Below are 21,082 nucleotides of genomic sequence, written 5' to 3' on the forward strand. Positions count from 1 at the left end.
CATTTTTGAATCAGATAATCACATGATCTGCCGCTGGAAATGAAAACGAAAAGGTGAGGAAAAATGAGATTGCACTCAGAGTCAAGAAGATCATTTCTAGATCCATCCTGAAATGTAAGGTTATGAGTAGCAGGATAATATCTATAAGCATACAAGGAAGACCTGGTAATACTACTATTATTCAAATATATGCACCAACAAACAGAGCCAAAGAGGAGGACATAGAAGAATACTACCAACTTTTGCAGTCAGAAATCAATCAAGCGTGCACCCAAGATGCATTAATCATAATAGGTGACCGGACAGCAAAAGTTGGAAACCAGGAGGAAGGATCAGTAGTTGGAAAACATGGTTTTGGTGACAGAAAGAGGATGGAGATAGAACGATAGATTTTGTGCTATCAATGATTTATTCATTGCAAATACCTTTTGTGAGAAACACAAATGGTGGCTATACACATGGACCTCACCTGATGGTCTACACAGGAATCAGATTGATTATATCTTTGGAAAGAATCACTGAAGAAGGGGAACTCTAGGTAGTGATATTTTTCTAATCTCCCAGAGAGTCACGCAGACAGGGCTATGGCACATGATATCATGAATCCGACCCGCGGGTTCATGTGTCTAAAGAGAAGGAGTGCGGATGGGGGCGGGGGGTGGGGAGGGGACAAGAGACGTGAAAATATGGGGGCAAGGCAAACGCATCTGATCAAGCCCCAGTATTTATTCTAGAAACTCTGCAATAAATAGGCAGCTGTGTAGGCCGGGCTTCCAGGCAACCCAGCCCTAGGCTATCAGTTTACAATAGAGAGGGAGGAGTATGCCCCAAGGTATTGAATTACAGGTACTGATTTAATGAGGTAGGCGTATTCCCCGAGATGGGGGTGGCGCTGCGTGTCAGAAGTGCTATGGCAGAGCTCAGGATGGCTTCCTACAATATCAGGCAAGGCAGCTTCCCTTGAAGGTTGCAAAGTGCTTTGACCTTAAGGATCAGTGTGTAGTATAGGCTTTTTGATGCTAGATTTTCCTCATTTAACCAACTTCTGGACTCCAACCTCTATGTGTGTACATTTTTCTATAAGTGTAAGCCTTTTTGTACAACAACCAAACAAGTTATTTGTCAAAATATGACATTATTGTTTTTGTTGTTAGATGCCTTTAAGTCAGTTCCGACTCTTAGTGATCTTATGTACAACAGATCCAGATGGAAATATTGCTCTATCCTGTGCTACCCGCACAATCTCTGCTGTGCTCATGTCTACTGTTGTAGTCACAGTGCCAATCCAACTAGGTGACAATATGCCTCTCCTATGACTCTCTATCCTTCCAAGCATAATGACCTTTTCTAGGGACTGACCCCTTCTGATAACATACCCAAAGTATGTGCTTTAAGTCCTCCTCACTTTTAGCAAGCAAGATTGTGTTATCTGCATAATGCAGGTTTCTCCAAACTTGATGTCACATTCTTCTTCATAGAGTTCAGCTTCTCAGATCATTTGCTCAGCATACAGTTTGGTATAGGCATAGGGAGAGTACTCTTTCAGTTACTGGTCAAGAGAAAGTAGTTTTTCCACATGTTGTCAAAAAGGAATAAGATAAATATTTAAAAATGTGGGCGAATCAGACTGCTAGTAGGCAGATAAACAGATCTCCTGAAGGTTACATCTTACAGAAAGTTTTATAAATTAGACTGGTGAAGTTCCATTTACACCCAAGTGCTAAAGAAAAAGGAGTGTCCATTCATTTGGTTTGCTGGCTCTCAAGAAAGAACTTTTGATATGAGGGTAGCCTCATGTCTTCATCTTATCAGAGGCAGGAATATTCTCAGAACACAGAAAAGGGAAAAACACAATTTTGTTTCAAAAGGAGGAACAGAATCAGGTGAAGCCACTTGGTCCAGGTTAGTAGGGCATAGAAATGTAAATGAAGCAGATCATAAACTTTGTTTTCAGGGGCTACTTTGCTGTTAAGATGTTAATGCTCTACATTCATAATGGGATGGGAGTGTCAGAGACAGTGCGATTGGCACAGGACAGAGCGGAGTTTAGGGCTGTTGTACATAGGGTCGCTATGAGTCGCAAGCGACTCGACAGCACATAACAACAACATAGGGTGATGGGCATTAGAGCTATGAAAAAGTGTACTGCTGCATAATAAGACTTGGGCCGCTAGGAAGCATAACTTCATTTACTGAAAACCCCAACCTTGTCCCACAGACATACATGTATACTGGTTGAGCATTTTCCTCTCAGTAAGTCAATTCACTCTGGGGGTAGCTGTCTACTAAAAGTTCCTGGGTGTTTTATTTATTTTTATGTTTAAAAAAAATCAACAAGCAACTTAGATAGGAAGGATATTATTTTGAAAACATCTCGACTTCCAAAATGAGTGGAAAAGATTTGAATTGCAGAATTAAAAATAGGTTCAATCTAAGCCTTCAAGCCGAGAGTAATAATTAGTGCATGCACCATAAAACTGGATTTTAATTAAATATGTCTTTGAAAAAGAAAGAAATTTTATGAAGTGGAGTGCATATAGAAAGCTTTCAAAAATGGTATTGATAAGATCCAGAGAAATGTCACATACACTTGACAAGTTTAAAAATGTAACTCATTTTAAAAAGAATTCAACAAAGAGGAGGCATAATTTACTGAGACATAGCCTGACTATCCCACTTATTCTTAAGTGCTCAGAATGTCTTCCAGGAAGCGTCTTGAGTGGCCATATCCGTACCTTTTCCCTTTTTGCTAGAGGCAAAAACCTCTAACCCATCATCAATCCACAATGAGCATACAGCCACTAGCCCTGTGAATGATCTTTGAGGAAACACAGAACTTTTAATCCAGCCACATGCTTACTAGGAGGGTCAGATGGAAAAAGAAAAGGGGTAAAAAAATAAAAAGAGGAGTCAGTGGCTGTCACTTTAATATTTCACTCACACAAAGCACCATTTGTCATCTAGGTACATCGTGCTGCTATATTGTTTCCGATTAAGATGGTCCTAAATGAATGTTTAATGACAGAACATGGTGTCTCTGCAGATTTAGAAACTGCAAATTAGGCTGGCCATCTCCATCAGAAGCATCTGTCTGCTTCCATATGTGTGTCTCAGAGATGGGAAGAGGTGATCTTTTCCTGGGTCCCTGCAGATGTGCTCTTCCATTTGGTGGCTCTTGGAAGTAAGGTTCCGAATCTTAATGGCAAACCAACCATTTACACTTTGCAAAATATGCCAGCTTGATTTCCTTATGGCTCCAGTTGACATGCCAGAGAGCTGACGTCTTTGTTGATGAAGGGTAGAAAAAGGAAAGGAGCATGGTTCTTGCAACCAGCAAGATATCCACTATTGTGCAGCAAGACAGATCATAGTCTCCTGGTGGCTTGGAGGTGCGGTGAAATAAGCCCTTCAACTTTGCAGCCCACAAGCTAGCTTAAATTTCCTCAAGGCAACAACTGAAAGATAAAAAGAAAGTTAGAACACAAGATACTCCCACTCAAGCAAAAGCAAGAGGAATTTCTTTTAAAATTCTGAATTCATTTTTAAATGTACTTCCTATTTGGCAAATCACTTCTGGCCCATTCATACTGCACACAATGTAATACAAAAAAACATCTATTTGATATGACAATGTCTGTGATGTACTGTCTCATTCTATGAATAAACAGTAGCTTGCGGCAAAGATAAGGCATTGCTTACACACTAATAGGGGATTGGAATTACAGTGAAATTCTAAATGGACAGTATTTATGGTAATTAGTTAAAAACCACTGACAGAAACAAAGTCCTCCACTAGAATAACATCATTCAGACTTCAGCCTTCATTAAAACGGAAGCTACTGATTCTCCAGGAAAACGGTCTTTATAATTTCTTACTTATCTTCCAAATGAGAGGAGTGCCTGCAGCTGGGACCACGTCTGAGCTTTTTTTTCCCATTCCACTTATGTGTGGAGCTCCCCAATCCTGTTATTGCTGCTGATTGGAGATATTCTCTTAGGATCAAGGCATTGGTCCAAGCCCATCATTTATCTCTCCTACTGACCATTGTGTCAGCCTCTGGTCTTCCTCTTGGTCTCCTTCGACAGAGTCATCCATAAAACAGGTAATCATGGTGGTCTAGGCATGTCATCCCAAACTCACTGTACTTTGAACGAAGTCTGAATGTAGGAGCCCACTCAGCGCCTGCTTTTCTACTTCTTCCCCATGTTTTTTCCACATCTTTCCTTGCTTCCCAACACCATCCTTTTTTTCTGATCCTCATGTTTGGCTACCTTGGTTCCACTTTCAGTTTCCTCTATCTGACCTATGCCATTTCCTGATCCTTTCAAATAACAGGCTCCTTCTGGGCATTCAAGATCCCTCTTTGAGTCTCTAATTCATTTCCAAGTATAAGGGCTGTGCTGGGGAATGTTGGGGAGAAAGGGAGGGCCTCTGGCCAGGACAGATCACCTAGCTCCAGATAAGTGCGAGCCTCCCAATGGCCTTTAATATGGGGAAGAGAAAGCTCTTCTGTGTTTGGCTGTACTGGCTTGAGAAAGCTCCTCACCTGGGAAGACGGCTGCCACATCTTTTGAGCTGGGAGTGGTCCGCATGGGGCTGAAGTTCTCCTGTCTAATCCACATGTCCCACGTCTGCAAGCCCACCCTATCCTGTCTTCCTGTTTGCTCACTCGTATGTAAGTGCCTGTATATAATCCCCCCAATAAAATTGAGCTGATCGACTCTCTGAAGGGCTCCCAAAGTGGTGTATCTCCATCGTGCTTACCCCCCATCAGGGTGTTGCTGCTCATTGCCAGAGAACGGACAGAGACAGGGCTGTGTCTGTGTTTCTGTGTTTTCAAAACCAGCTTAATCCTCAGTGCCTATCACAGAGCCAAGCCAAGAGAGTGCCCTCAATGTTAGTTTCCTTGGACTGAAGTAACCCCATGATGAGATTGACCTTATCAATCTGTAACCCTATGAGTTACAGAGTAGAACTGCTTTGTAAGATTTTCTTAGCTGTAATATTTAGTGTTCTAATTGCTGCAATTGAAAAAACAAACAAACAAACAACAAACCCCAACTTTTTTGTGTGTGTGATTTGAGTGAGAGATTATAGCACAGACTGGTAATCCACTTAAACACTTATACATATATTATTGTAAGACAACAATAATCTATTGTAATCTTAAAGGAAGGAAATCATCAAGTCTTTTCTTCCACAGTAACACTTCATGGGTTGAAACATATTGCTTTTTGGGGAGGGGTGGGGGCAGGATTGCACTTCAGTTTCTTGTTATTGGGCCACTAGAGCTCCCTTCCGTATTACCTTTAGGCTAGCAGTCAAGCAAAAACCATCTAGAGACCTTAAATGAGAGGGTCAGTGAAAGGGAGGAAGACCTTCAAGGAGATGGATTACACAGTGACTGCAATGACGAACTTGAGCATGATGGAAACAGGATCACACAAGATAGGGAGGGCAAGTTTTTAATCTGTTGTTCATAGCGTTGCTACGAGCTGGAATAAACCCAATGTTACTTAACAACAACAGCAAGAGACACTACCAGGAAACTCTGGTGTCACAGTACATAAGGAATTGTGCTGCTGATCCCAAGGCTGTCCCTTTCTGACTGTCGAAATCCACCAATTGTTCCAAGAGAGAACGATGATCAATCTCTTCCCCTGTGACTTATAACCTCAGAAACCCACTGGAGCGTTAGCTATGAGACAATTCAGATTCAAGGACAATGGATGAGTATGTTGAGAGTCCTCACCAGAGAGCGAATTCTTGGTCACTGTATAAATTTCTACTCATATGGACTCTGTAGAAGAGAATTGTCCATTGGATTTCCAAAGCAGACAGTCACGGATTTTCCCTGTTGAGAGGGCAGGTGAATTTGAAACGCTGAACTTCGGGCTAGGAGCTTAATGCTTTTACTCATGCCAGCTTCAGAAAGACGCTGCTAAATTAAGCATTGCCTGAATACTCATGATAAGGCTGTTGGTGGAGAAGCTCCCGTTGCTACAGATTTACTATTTACCAATAGTGCTTATGACAAAGGGCTTCAGATGTAGCATTATGATATATCAACTCTACAGTCATTATAATTAACAACCACATAAGACCATGAAAGCTGGAGGAGGGAAAATATACCTAAAGTGGCAGCTATGATCTTACCACCAGTAGGGAAGGACTCAGAAAGCCAGCGAACAGGTGCTTCTGGTAGAAGGCATTACAGATCTGTGAGTCATGTTGAGAGGCTAGTCTTTGTAAAGGCATCCCAAAGGCCAGTAAAGTCACAGTCAAGGTGATATATTCATAAACGAGTTTAGCCTGCAATGAATGAATTCCCTAAAGACTTCAGCTAAGCAGCTGCTGGACGGTGGTTGTCAAGAGAGGAAGCTGTCTCCCTCCATCAATATAATACCAGTTATTTGATTTAAATCAGAGTTCGTGAGAGAGATGAGGAATACAATGGCTCCTGATGAACATCTGTGGATGCCCGGGTGAAAGTCAAGGTCCTCAGCTGATTCTTCATCTGTGGAATTTACATCTTTGTGACTTGAGTGCCAAAACCTTCCCTCCAAAATGTTTGCTTCTCTGTCCACCCTCCTGAGACGGGGTAGAATGCAATTAATGTTCCAATCATTAAGGCAATTCAGGCTAAGGTGGGCAAGGGCTGCCTGTGACTTCATGTGACAGACTTGTGATCTTGGGGAGTAATTTTGGTTTTTAGTACAGTATGTACATTAAAACCCTGACTTGAGAATAAAGATGAACATCCTGCAAATGAAACATCATTTTAACTGATAATTCCTATGAATCAATAAGGAAAATGCAAATAACTCAGTAGAAAAATGGGGAAAGACTCTGACAAGATAATTTGTAAGAGCAAACATGAAGAGCCAAGATGTATGAAAATATAGTTAGTCTCCCTTGCATTTAGAGGATTACATTTTTAAATTGAGGTGCAATTTAAGTTACATATTTAAATGCTGAGGTACAATTCTATTGAGAGAGACAGAGAGAGAGAGTGAGAGCGAGAGAGCGAGAGCCTTCACCACAGGCGCTCTGGAGACATGTGGATTACATGTTTGACCACTAACCAAAAGATTGGCATTTCTAATCCACCATCCACTAGCTGCTCCACAATCTTCTCCTGTAAAGATTTTCAGCCTCAGATGCCATGTGAAGGATCACTCTGAATTTTAATGGGATATTATACTAAGCACTAGTAAGTCACTGGGCAACATCTGTTTTGCAGATCTGTTTGGAAATCACATACTTTTGATGCTCATATTTCAGGTGCTGATGAGTCAAGTATGACTCAAGGCTACCTTGCCCTGTCCTGTGCCATCCTCATCAGCTCTGAATACTTGAGTCCATTGTCACAGTCATGGAGTCAATCCTTTTCATTGAAGATCTTCCTCTCTTCTTCTGACCCTCCACTTTTCCATCACAATGCCTTTTTCCAAATACTCATCCCTGCTGACTACATGAACCAAATCATACATTCTAAAGCCCAATAATTCTAATTCTTAGCATATATCCCAGAATGTTCTTGACTGAGCTTGTGCATAATGAAGTTGTCGCAGAATTGTTGCAGCACCAGATGCTCATTGTGTATGAGTTACTCTCAAAGCAGCTTCAACCCATGATTTTGCTATGTATAGCAGAACAGTGCGCTACTCAGGACAAGTCCATCTTCACACTTGCTGGTATTCTCAATCCCACTGTCATAGACACTGAGTATTTTGAATGTCTTCCAGCACAGGGAGCTCATCTTCCTGCTAGCACTACTGGGCAGTGCTGTGTTGCAATCCAATTCATTGACTAATTTTCAGCAGTAGATTTCCAGGCTTCTCTCCCAAGTCTGATTTACTGCAGAAGCTCTATTGAAACCTAACATGAGTGACCCTGTTGACATTTGAAACAGAGGCTTCATAGCTTCTAAACAGTCAAGCCATCAGCACCACAACACCTGATAGACAGATGGTGAACTAGACAATTGGAAAACATCTAAATTTCCAGATGTAAATTTTGATAAACACATTTTAAGATGTTTATACAACAGAATTCTGTACCACAACTTACACAAATATCCCAGATAAGTATTTACAATGTAGGATAAACTTCAAAGCAATGTTTGGTGGTAGAGTAGGTTACAAAACAATATGTACCACATGGAATAATTTATTCAAAATTCCAAAACAGGCAAAACAGCACAATGTAGTAATTATGGATACATGTTTACCCTCATAGATAAGAAAAATAAAGAGCTCACTGAGTTGTGTAAAAGGAGAATTACAAAATCATTAATCCCACATTCCAGACATAATTACTCTAACCTTTTAGTATCTTTTTTGCATTTTAATACATTTGCACACACTTCATATTTTTTTTGCATTGTCTTGTTCACATTGTATTGCATGTAGATTTGCGTCTTCCCCCCTCCCCCCAGACATGAATTGTTACCATATGCCTCTCACCATCTTATTATTATTCTGCAAAGACAGATTTGGAACAGCTGCTGAAGTGCTCCATTTTCCGAAGTTCTCATGTCTCCATTGTGCTGTGTTTGCACCGAGAGTGATTTTGCACCATGGGGCAGTGGTCACCGTAAGTTCATAGATAAGAAACAGCTGAATTAATTCCCTAAATCCCCATTTACTTCTAGAAAAGATTGGAGGTGAATTAAAAGAGCAAAAAGTACAATAACTAGGTGATGGAATCTGCGTAAATGTATTGGGGACAAGGAAGAAAAAGGAGGAGAGATAATTATATCATAAAAATTCTTCAGCTAGGGTTAGCTCTGACAAAGGAGCGTAAAGTTTAACTCCAATTTTCCTGGATGGGAAGGAACAGGCATATGGAGAAGTGTGTTGTTTTCAATGTCTCATGCAAAGAAGCCCAACTGATCTTCTAAGAGGAATTGAGATACTCAAGTGGGTGACTTTAATACCTGAATGACCCGCATCTTCTGTCATGGTTTTTGAAAGCTTTCCTTATGGTCCTTTCTTATATTGACCTTGAGTAACATCAAGGGCAAACTAGAAACTCATGATTTATTTGGAATGTAAAGTATAATTGTGTGAAAAAGAAAAGTATAACTATGTAATAGGGCTCTAAGTAAGCAGCCTGAACAGGACTTGCTATTGTTAGCTGTTATCAAGTTGATTCAGATTCATGGAGATATTATTTACAATAGAGAGAAATGCTGCCTGGTCTTTCTTTCTTTCAATTGCTAATAACAGTTCCATGATGGGCATGGATTGAAAAAGCAGGAGTTCAGCACATTTCCCAGATTGAGGTTACTGAGAAACAAAATTTGCTTCTCTTGTCTTAATATCTTAGGATCTACAATCAGGACCTATTGTTGTTATTAGGTACTGTGGAGTCAAGTATGAGTCATAGTGACAGTGACACTATGAACAAAAGATCTCAATGTTGTTCCATCCTGTGCCATCTTCACACTTCCTTACACACAAGATCTAAAAGATTCCTATGTTGTTGTTGTTATGTGCCGTCAAATTGCCTGTGACTCACAGCAACTCTATGAACAGCAGCTCTGAACCCTGCTCTATCCTGAGCCAATCTTACTGTCTCTAACACACCAGTCACTGAATCACTCTCTTTGAAGGTCTAGTTCATGGTAAAATGTTAAGCCTCAGATCTTAATGGATTCCTCCCTGTAAAATTTAAAACTGTTACTAGATCCTGGAAAATGTTTTAAATTATTATTTCTTTATATTATTTTAATAAGTTGTTGTTTTTTTTTGATTGCCTTCAAGTTGAGCACGATTCATAGTGACCCTATGAACAAAAGACCTGAAGCCCCTGTACAACTACCGGCCTTTATCAAAGTTCATAGAGTTTCCAGAGGTATGTTTAGGAAGTGGATGCCACTCCTGCTTCCAAATCTTCTTATTTTAATAATAACATCTTTAATAACAAATGTGCTTAAGATAAAAGAACAGATAAAAATCACAAAAACAGCTGAGTCATCTCCAGCTCCTTTTAGACTCAAGCTGAAATTGCCAGGTTCCAATACTCACTCAACTGAAGATCAGAATTTTCCAGCAGGCCATCAAGATAGACATGTCCTCCAGGCCTTCTTCCTGCACAGTGAGCATTTCTCAAGAACTGTTCTCAGTCTTGAGCTCATAGGACAGGTTGTAGCTCTCAGTCTCACTGAGAGGTTCAGTGTCCTGAATTGCTCATGAGCCTCAAAGGTACAACATTGGTTGACGTGCTGGAGGAGTTTCATCCCCCACAACAAACTAAATTTTTGTGTGTTTTTTTTTTAATTTTCTGGAAATTGATCAAATCTCCCCTCATAAAATTCTACAGCATGCTGTCCAGCATAAATGGGTCTCTGAGGAACATGTCCAGGAAAGGATGGTATTCTTGAGAACATTCGTCTCTTTTTGCTGCCCCTTTGGGATCCTCTTTAACAGCATCGTCAGGGTGGCAGACCTAGAGGTCCTCTCCTTAAAAATATGTCCCTTCTTAGCCTGTTATTTTTCTTGCACAGCTCTGTAAATCAGTAGGATCTGTGCCTGAAGACATTCTCTCACATTTTCCTCAGTCTATCAATAGGGAAGCTCTGCAGAGCATAGAGAATGGCATGGAGGGAGAAGTTTCTGTGCATCGCACGTGCCCTGGCCACCTCAATCCAGTGCTCCACCACTTTGGGCCTGTCTGGGGCCTTCACGGTATTGTCCCCCAGGAAGGTAGTGATTACACTGTGGACCACACTATTGAACTGTTTAATGGGGCCCCAAACTGTAGGGCTCAGGTTCTCTTTGCCCTTTATGTAGCTCAGGGATGAGATGAAAGTCAAGCAATGAGAAGGTTCCCCTTTCTTGAATAATTCTTCCACATCCATCCTTGTTAACTGCTCTGCCATGAGCTTGGAATGGAATAATAGGAGGTAAGGCTTCTTCTCTTTGAGCTCATCCATCATGCCAACCAGGGGAGGAGCAGGAAGGTTCTGGTGTTAGGGATGACATTGGTTCTAGCTCTGATAGAACATCTTGAGTTGTTGATGGAGCTGGTCTGGGGTTTCCCAAGGACATTCCTCAAGGGCGGATGATGAGCCTTTCTTTCTCCAGTGCTTCCTCTATATCATATGAAGGAGGTTCCTTGAATGTTTCCTCTCGAGATGTTGATGACCCTTCCCCTAGTGTGATTTGTAGAGCATCTTCTAGAATAGAGGTTGACTCTTCCTCTGAAGTTTCCTCCTGTGTCAGTGGTGGCCCTTCCTCCATCACTGGTGATGGTTGTTCCTTCAGAGCTGGTCCTGGACCTTTCCTGGACTTTCTGACTTCCATTTGTGCAAGATTGAGGCTAACGTGTTGCTGTACAACTGGCTCGGGCATATTCATCCGTGTTGAGTTTGCCAGCAGATGGGCAGGCTGGAACCATCGGGGAACTGGCAGAAACCCTCAGACACTGCTACATCTAGAGCTCTGGTATGTAAAATATGGCTTTTTTTATTTGGTCCTGGGCTTCACTATTTCCAGCGATGAATTCGTACTTTGTGAAAAGGACTTCTAAAGCCTGTACGATAGTGTCAAAGGACTGGTAGGGGCTCAGGAAGTTGGCAATGTAGGAGGTGCTACTGTCCCAGAAGGCATGCCCCAGAGGCTCCACTCGTGTCTCAAGTGTAAAGAGCTTGTCCTTCTGAGTTGGGGGTTTTGAGTGTGGCTTCTGTACAGAATCATTTCCACCCTTTGTGTTCTGACAGTCAACTGAAGTGCAGGTGTGAAGATGAGAGTGCATTCCAGGTCCAGTTCCTGGAGAAACATTCTCGCTATAAGAATTCCTGAGGCTATAACCCCTGGAAGGCTGTACACAGCAAGACATCATCTTGCCTCCTTGAACTTCTTTGCCCAACTGAGCCTGATAGGAGGTTTTCTTTTGAGTGGGGGTTTAGTTATCAGGGTTCCGAGTTCTACTGCAGTTAGGAAGGAAATGAGATTGCTTCCTGGTTGTGTCACTTCCTGTGTTTCTTTAAATTCTTAACCACTCCCTTAACTATGTGGTGATGGTGATTGTTGTTAGGTTCCTAAATTCCCACCAGGAACACCACTGACTCACATATGCAAATAGTAAGAGTGCTTTTATGTTGCAGAACAAACTCCAGCACGCAGGGGTTCACCATTCAGTAGAAAATGGCAACCCAGGGTGCAGGTGTGAAGGCTTTTTATGGGATGAGACAGGGCAGGTTTACTAGGATGAGGTAATTGGGAACATGATTGGTGGGTGAAGGGAACAATTACATGGGTCAGTTTGTGATTGGCTAGTGCCTAGGTGGTCAGTCAGCCCACCTATGCCCTTTCCTGTGTCACGTACACACCTTTCCTGTGTCAAGTCCGTACTCTTCCTGTATCTCGTAGGCATCTTTCCTGTGTCATGTACGTTACATACATTAAACCTCAGGATTAGTTACTTAAACTTTATAAGGACCTTAGGCACAGATGGCTAACCTTGAGGTAAGACCCCCCCCCCTTTATTCCTGTGGTTATCGTGAGGTTGTTTTCTCTCCTGATTGGCTGCCTCTAGGGCAAAGAATTTTATCTTGTTTCTGGAATTGGTGACTTTTTAAGGTTAGGCCCAGGTCCAGTTAAGACAGAGGCTAGGCACAATATGGAGTCTATACAGTCCTTTCAGTTGTGAACCATCAAGTCAGAACTGACTCATAGCTCACCCTCCAGTGGTTGTTCAGGGCCAGTGAATTACACATAGGAGAGGATTGACTATCTTTTTTTTTTTTTTAATCTTCCTGCAGGACAGTTGGTAGATTTGAATCACATATCTTTGCGTTAGCAGTGCAGCTCCTGATCAAGAGGCTTCCTTTTTTTCATTTAATAGTTTATTTCTTACCTAGGCTGGCAAACACCTTTTTTAAAAGCCCATAATAACGTTTAACTGTGGATTGTCTGGGTTTCACACAGAGCATTGGATTTAGAGTGTAGATTGTGGGGAGGAAAGCTTGCATGGATAGAATGAGGGACATAAAAGATGGCTCCTTTCGGTAAATAATAATTACTATGGTACTTGTCAGAGTCCCTGGGTGATGCAAATGGTAAATGTCCTAGTAACAGCTAATACATGGAAGGTGTGAATACACCTAGAGGTGCTGCAGAAGAGAGGGCTGGACATCTGCTTCTAAAAAGACCACACCCTTGGAATCCATTAGCAAAGTGCTACTTGGCACACATGATGCCACAAAGAGTTGGCATCTCTCTGAAGGAAACTGACAAAAGCAAGAGATACTTCTCATCTCTTCACTCTTAGCTCTCTGGGCTGTCACAATTCTCCCTATTATCTTAACAGCCAGTTAGTGAGTCTCCCTGGTTCGACACAAGCCCCTCCTTCAGTTTTGTTTCAATCAGAAGCCAGTGAGATGACAATACGGTGCCTTCTCTGTTCAGAACCCTGCAAGGGTACCATTTCTTATATAACGAAGATACTTTATGTCTCAGAAAAGTCAAGACTCAGCAAGATAAACTCTCCATTACCTGCCCGACCCTATGGCATCCACCTAATAGCTTTAAAATTTTTTATAGAAACTATCTCTCCTTCCCTATAACACTTACAGGATAGGCCTTCTCTATCACCTCTCCAACCTCATCTATTCTCACTCATTCTTTACTTCCTTCACTCAGTCACCTGGTATTCTTGCAGTTTCTCAAGAACATCAGGTGACATCTACCTCAGAATCTTTGCACTTGTTATTTCCCTCTGCCTACAATGTTATTTCCCCAGATGGCCACCTAGCTCACCTGCTCACTGTCTTCGAATCTAGCCTAAAATACCCTTCTCAGGAAGGCTTCCCAGCTACAGCATTTAAAATTTCAAAAGTCCTGATAACAACTGCCTGTCCTCTTTTTAGCTTAATTTTTGTTTCTCTAGATGGAGCTCTGGTGGCCTAGTGGCAAAAAGCTGTGCTGCAATCCCAAAGGCATGCAGTTGGAGGTCACCAGCTGCTCCATGGGAGAAGGATGGGCAGTCTCCTCCCATGTGGCTAATGGCCTCTGAAAAGTGGGTGGAGGATCAACTATGGGTCGGTTCTGACTCTAGGGTACATAATAACAAAAAAGTATCTCTAACAGACTGTGTATCTCACTTATTTATCATCATCTTTTCTTGTTTTGTTGTTGCTATTATGTTTCATCAAGTCAGAACTGATTAATGGCTGGCCTTCCAGTGGGTTTTCAGAGGCAGTAAACTGCACAGGAGAAGACCATGCATATTTCTCCTGCACAGCAGCTGGTTGGATTTGAACTGCATTCTTTTGGCTTGGTAGTACAGTTCTTTAAGACTAGGCCTCCAGTGTATGCTTGATGAAGGCAAGGCGCACTGTCTCTTCTTTCTGTGACTATTTCCTTTACATCTGTAACAGTGTCAGAAACAGCTACTCAATAAAGAACTGGTGAATGAAAGAACTCCACCTTCCCCTCACATCAGTATTTCCCAGATTGTCCTATTGGTGCAAATGGTTAACACACCCAGGTGCTAACTGAAAGATTAGAGGTCTGAGTCCACCAAGAAGCACTTGAGAAGAAAGGATCTACTTCTCAAAAGCCAGCGATTGAAAATGCTATGGAGCACGGTTCTCCTCAGACACACGTGAGATTACCATGACTTAGAGTTCCTTTGACAGTTGTATTTTTTAGTACATATCAGCTTACTAATGTAATAACAGTTGTGCCATTAAACATGGGGAGCTCTGGTGGGCTAGTCGTAAGAAACTGCACTGCAATCCCCAAGGCACATGATTCTAATCCACCAGCTGTTTCTCCTTCTTGATTTGAAGAAGAATCAGCAATCTCCTCCAGTGCAATTAACTGCCTCTGAAACGTGCTGGAGGGTCAGCTATAGATCGGTTCCAATTCGATGGTATTCAACAACAACAACAATCAATAAATATGTAAAATCTTGGGAAGAAATGCACTGGGGAAATTCTGAACTGAGCAGACTCAGCTCAGTCCTTGACAAGATCTTGCACTTCACCAGACTCTCAGCTACTGTGTGTGGTGGTTCCCAGTTCTGTTACAATGCAACTCAGATTAGCATATTAAAGGATACTCTTTGGGGGATCTGCAACTGTATCTGTCCTGTGAGTACTCTCCCTGCAGAAGAAAAGAAATACCTTTAAAGAGTTCAGAGTTTTCCTATAGTACAACTATGGGCACATCTCGGTGTAATGGAGGACAAATTCTCACAGGTGAGCACTTCGAGTTTCCATGATGAGGTGAGCCCCATATGTCTGGAGTCAAGTGGGGCGGGACAGGGCGGAAAGCAAACCAAAACAAACCTCAAGCCAACAGTGCTCAGGTAGACCTCGCTGAGGTCCAGTCAGCTGCAGCTTCTTCCCACACCATAATGTGAAGATCTGGAGCCTCCCACTCAGATATCCTCATTGACCTCCCCTTAGAAACTGTTTTGTTGTGGGGGTTTTTGGGTTATGTTTCCCAAAAACCTGGAGTTTCAAAACTGCTGTATCACCAATCTCTGAGTTTTGTGGAAGACACTTGTCTGTTAATGTCCCCAGGCTTCCTTCTCTTTTGCGCAGGGCAGCCAATGACTTGGGCTGAAGGCCGCATGGACAAAATTTCACCACTTGAGGTCACAGGATCACAACATCTTGGAGCTAGAGGGGGCTTCTGAGAAGATTGGGTTTGCTGAAGGTCAATGGCACAGCCAAGAGTGAAGTCAAGGTTTCCTAACCAAGCAGGGACCTTCCTCTGCCCAACGTTCCTAAATGACCTGTTGGCTTCTGCCCTCCTCACTGGATAAGATGCGAGGAAGATCCATTTACAGAGCAGATAAATCCATTTCTAAAACAAAGAATGTCATCTATTTTCCCAGTGACAAGTTCTGACTTTTCCTTTTCTTTGCTCATATTTTAATTTTCTCACCCAGCACTTTCCTCCAAAAGGGAAAAGAAATATTTTCAGGATTACATCTTTGTGTTTGCTTACAACCTAGTTGAGAGAATAACTCATAGTAGGCTGCACTTCGCTAGGGTAACATCTTCTGTAGCAGCAGTCAGTCAAGAAACCAAATGACATACTGTATTGGGAATATCTGCTCTCAAGGAACTTTTTAATGTGCTAAAGAGCAAAGATATAAATTTAAAGACGAAGGTGCCTCTGATCTAAGCTGTAATTTTTTCGATTTCTTTGTATACATCTGAAAGTTTGGCAATTACTAAGAAAGACTAAATAGAGACTGAAGCTTTAAATTGTGGTGTTGGTGAACTGTACTGAATAGTCTGTGGACTGCTAAGAAAATAAAAAAAAATGTCTTGTAGGTGTTTCTTAGAGGTACAGAGGGTGAAACTTTGTCTCACATACTGTAAGCATGTTGTCGGGAAAGGGCAAGTATTTCCTCAAGAATCGCAGAAATCATTAGTTGACCTAGGATAGGCAAGGTTCCAATTTCTTGTTCATAGGGTCACTAAGAGTCATTGTCCACTTGATGATGGCACTTGCTATGCAATTGGTTGAGGGCAGTGATTGAGGATGATAAAAGAAAAATCTATGCCTTTGAGTTGTGGTGCTGGAGAAGAGTGTTGAATATTCTGTGGACTGCCAACAGAACAAATATGTCTGCCCAGCAGAGGGTGAAACCAAGCTTCTCTTTGGAGGTAAGAATTTTGAAGCTCCACTTCACATACTTTGGGCATGTGGACAGGAGGGTCCAGTCCTTTGAGGAAAACATTATGCTTGGAAGGGTGGAGGGACAGCACAGGAGAGAAAGACCCAGGATGAGATGTATTGACTCAGTGACGGGGTTAATGGGACTAGGTGTGTCGGAGATTGGCTTAGGCTAAGGCAGGGTTCAGAGTTATTGTACATAGGGTCTCTATGAGTTACAGATGACTCAACAACATACAAGATACTTTTTAGTATGAAACCTGCAAAGCTGACTCCCACATTGTAATCCCCTTTGAATAATCCTCTCCCTGGAGTGTAGCAGGAATCTGTAACTACATTTTTTGAGTTGTTGTTGTTAGATGCTGTCAAGTTGAGTGACTCATAGTGACTCAATATGAACAACAGATCTGAACTCTGTCTTAACCGGTACCAACTACACAATTTCTGAAACACTCAAATCCATTGCTGCAGTCACCGTGACAATCTACCTGGCTGAAGGTCTTCCTCTCCTTCACTGTCCCTCCACCTTTCCAAGCATGATGTCCTTCTTCAAGGAATAGCCTCTCTTAGCAACATGCCAGAGTATGTGAGCTGAAACTTTGCTATCATTCTGGTTGAAATCAACTAGTGATCTTATCTCATCGAATTTGAGGTAACATAGTTATACAAAAATAGAGAACTTATACATTTATACTTTACATTTTGTGTGCCATCGACTAGCCTGTGACTTATATCAGCCCTATGTACAACAGCCTGCCCTGTCCTGAGCCGGTCTCACTGACTGACACACCTGTCCCCATTGCTCTAGTTACTATATCAATCCATCTTATCCAGAGTCTTCCTCTCTTATGCAGTCCCTCCACCCTTCTGAGAATGATATTCTTCTCCAAGGATTGGCTCCTCCTGGCCATATGCTCAAAGTATGTGAGATGGAGCTTCAAAATCCTAGCCTCTAAGGGGAAACATGCTTTCTCCCTCTCCAAGACAGACCTATTTGTTTTCTTGGTGGTCTATGGTATGTTCAAGACCCTTCTCCAGCACCACAACTCAAAGGTATCAGTTCTTTTTTTGTCATCCTTAGTCATTGTCCAGCTCTCTAACGCATAGCAAGTAATTGCGAAGACCATGGACTGGATCAGCCAGACCTTAGTCTCTACACTGACATTGTTGCTTCTCAGTACTCTGGAGAGGTCCCTGACAGCAAATTTACCTAATGCAATTCACCTTTTGATTTTCTGACTGCTGGTGCCAAGAGAGTTGACTATGGAGTCAACTAAGCTTTAACTGTTAACAACCTCAATTTCTTCTCCATCTAACATGGTGCTGCCAATTAACCAATGGTGAGTATCTTTGTTTTCTTGATGTTGAGCTTCAATTCAAATTGAAGACTACAGTCCTTGACCTTCTTCAGCAAGCATTTCAGGTCCACCTCAGTTTCAGCAAGCAAGGTTGTGTCATCTGTATACCGTTAGGTTGGTTTTACATATTTTTTTTTACACATGTCTTCTTCATTAAGGACTTTGTATTTATAGTTTCATTTTAATGTCTTAATCACTTCTGGGCCTTTTGACCCTATATATTTTTACCTTAGTTCTCCACTGTGACATAAGCAAATAACTCTGCCACCTTCTACCTGAAATCGTTGGAGTTCAAATTGAATTATAGACCAAATTCTCTGTGTAAGTAGATGCAGGGATCGCTTGTTGTTGTTATGGTGTACCATCAAGTCAGAGTTGACCCATGGCTCTAACTCTGTGGGTTTTCAAAGGTAGTAAACCAGATGAGAGGAGATTCCCCACCTTTCACCTACACAGCAGCTGGTGGATACAAACCACATGCCTTTGGGTGGACAGGACAATCCCTTAGCCAAAGGAATAATCAATATGACGTCTGGGTTTCTTTCATGTGGAGTCAAGTCTTGAACCCTATTGTAGTCCTTGAAGACAAGGTATAGATGACTTCTCAGGCTCAAGTGCTGTAATTCTGAAGAAAAGTTAGCTGAGGGATAAAGAAAAAAAGATTCTCAATCACTGAGATTATTTTGGACATAGGAGAAGATAGCTATGCAACCAGCTTTTGAACACAGAATTGAGAATGAAAGCCGTGCTGCTGACTCCCCCACGTGCCAGGTGCTGAACTAGGCACTTTGCATACATTTTCATTTTAATTAAAACCTGTGGTAGAGTGTGAAAAGTAATGCAATAATTTATGTGCCATCACGCAGCTACTAATGGGGAAATACTCATCAGTGCTGCTATGAGCATTATGCTGGCCAGTGCACTGGGTGTGTGGCATGCATTATTTCACGTAAACCTAATGACAAGCATATGAGGTAGGTAGGAACAATTACTTCCTCTCTCTCACTTTTTTTTTTGTAGTAGCAGATGAAAGCAGAATTTAGAAGATTAGTTCTGAGAGCATTAAAATTGGCACTCAAACTCAACTCCTTTAAACATATACTCCTTGACAAGCTTACTGTACAAACTCCCTAGAAATTAGTATAGCTGAAAATCCAGGGTAGGGTAGTCCTCAGAATACAGCAAGGAAACATTGCATGGTACAAAATCAGGAAAGGAGTGTGTCAGGGATGTATCCTATCTCCATGCCTTTTCAATCTATATACAGAACAGATCATCCAGGAGGCTGGGCTTTATGAGGAAGATTGTGGCATCAGGATTGGAGGAAAACTCATCAACAACCTACATTATGCAGATGACACAACCTTCATTGCTGAAAATGAGGTGTTTGCTGCAGAAAGTCAAAGACTGTAGTCTTCAATAGAAACTGAAGCTCAACATAAAGAAAACAAAAATTCCCACCACTTGGCCAATTGGCAGCACCATGATAGACGGAGAAGAGATTGAGCTTGCTCAGTTCCACAATCAACACTGTTGGCACCAGTAGTGCTAGGAACTCAAAAGAAAAATTGCACTAGGAAAACCTGCTGTCAGGGAGCTTACCAGGGTACTCAGAAACAAGAATGTCGGTCTAGAGGCTAAGGAGTGGTGGTTAAGGCTGTGGACTTCACAACTACTTGCTATGCATCAGACAGCTGGATCAAGACTAAGGATGACAGAGGAAGAAACGATGTCTTTGAGTTCTGGTGCTGGAGAAGAATCTTGAACATACTATGGATTGCCAAGGGAATAAATAGATCTGGCCCGGAGAAGGGGAAACCAAGGTTTTCCATGGAGGCAAGGATTTTGAAGTTCCACTCACATACTTTGCTCATATGGCCAGGAAGAACGTGTCCTTGGAAAAGTACATCATGCTCAGAAGAGTGGAAGGACAGAGAAGGAGAGGAAGACCCTGCATGAGATGGATTTACACAGTAACTGGAACAATGGGAGTATGTGTGTTAGAGGTAGTGAGACTGGTTCAGGACAGGGCAGGGCTGAGAGCTGTTGTACATAAAGTCACTATGAGATGGAGGTGATTCAATGGCACATAACAATAATAAGTCGGTGTAACTACAAATTCGTGACTTTTTATCGTAGATTATGTTGTACCCACTTGGATGGATAGAGAATCTGTAGTATATTAATACAATGGAATACTACGCTGCATTGAAAAACAAGGAACTCATGAAATATTATTCAGAATAGGCTGGAGGAAATTAGGCTGAGTGAAATATCTCAGTCACAAAAGGACAAATACTGCATAGTGCCACTGTTGTAAAATAGGACTGACATCAGGGTTGGGAGGAGATTGTGAAAGAAGGGATAAATAATGTATACTGCATTGAAACAGATGAGAGAAAGAACTATTTAAAAGGAGTATGTGATTAGGTATTATTGTCACGACAGGAGTCCAGAATGAAGGCTGCACAGTGAAGTGGACTTGGAGGGAGGGATTGCATAACAATGAGAGAATTTTTCTTTTACTTTTCAAAGAGAAAAGAAAACTGGGTTAGGGGAGAGGTGGTCAGGGAGAAAAATGCAACAATGAATGAATAGAAATCCAATATCTCTGTAAATTTTCATTAAAATTAATACTAATACTAATAATAAAGATATAGTTTTTAAAAAATGAAAGCAGTGGTCCAGGATACACACACCTGGAAATTTATTTGGGCATTTTTGTAGCTATAGAAATTAGGTCAAAAGAGCACTGTTGGTAGAGTGATTTGAGAGTTGAATTGGTGCCTGAAAGATCAGTCAGTGGTTCAAACTCACCAACTGGAGAAAGACAGGATGATCTGCTTCTGTAAAGATTACAGCCTAGAAAGACCCAGAGGTGATCTGGAAAGATAGGGTAAAGGTGGGCATACGAATGGTAATTAATTTTATAAGAATAACAAATGGGAATGATTGTATGAAACACAAGGTGAAAAAGGATAGTGTGAAACACAATAAATACAAACTTTGTAAGCAAACCAATGTTGTTGTTGTTGTCTGATGCTGTCGAGTTGTAGACGACTCATAGTGACCCT

This window comes from Elephantulus edwardii, unplaced genomic scaffold, assembly GCF_000299155.1.
Source record: "Elephantulus edwardii isolate Elephantulus edwardi_28Jun2011 unplaced genomic scaffold, EleEdw1.0 scaffold00045, whole genome shotgun sequence".
NCBI classification, from domain to species: domain Eukaryota; kingdom Metazoa; phylum Chordata; class Mammalia; order Macroscelidea; family Macroscelididae; genus Elephantulus; species Elephantulus edwardii.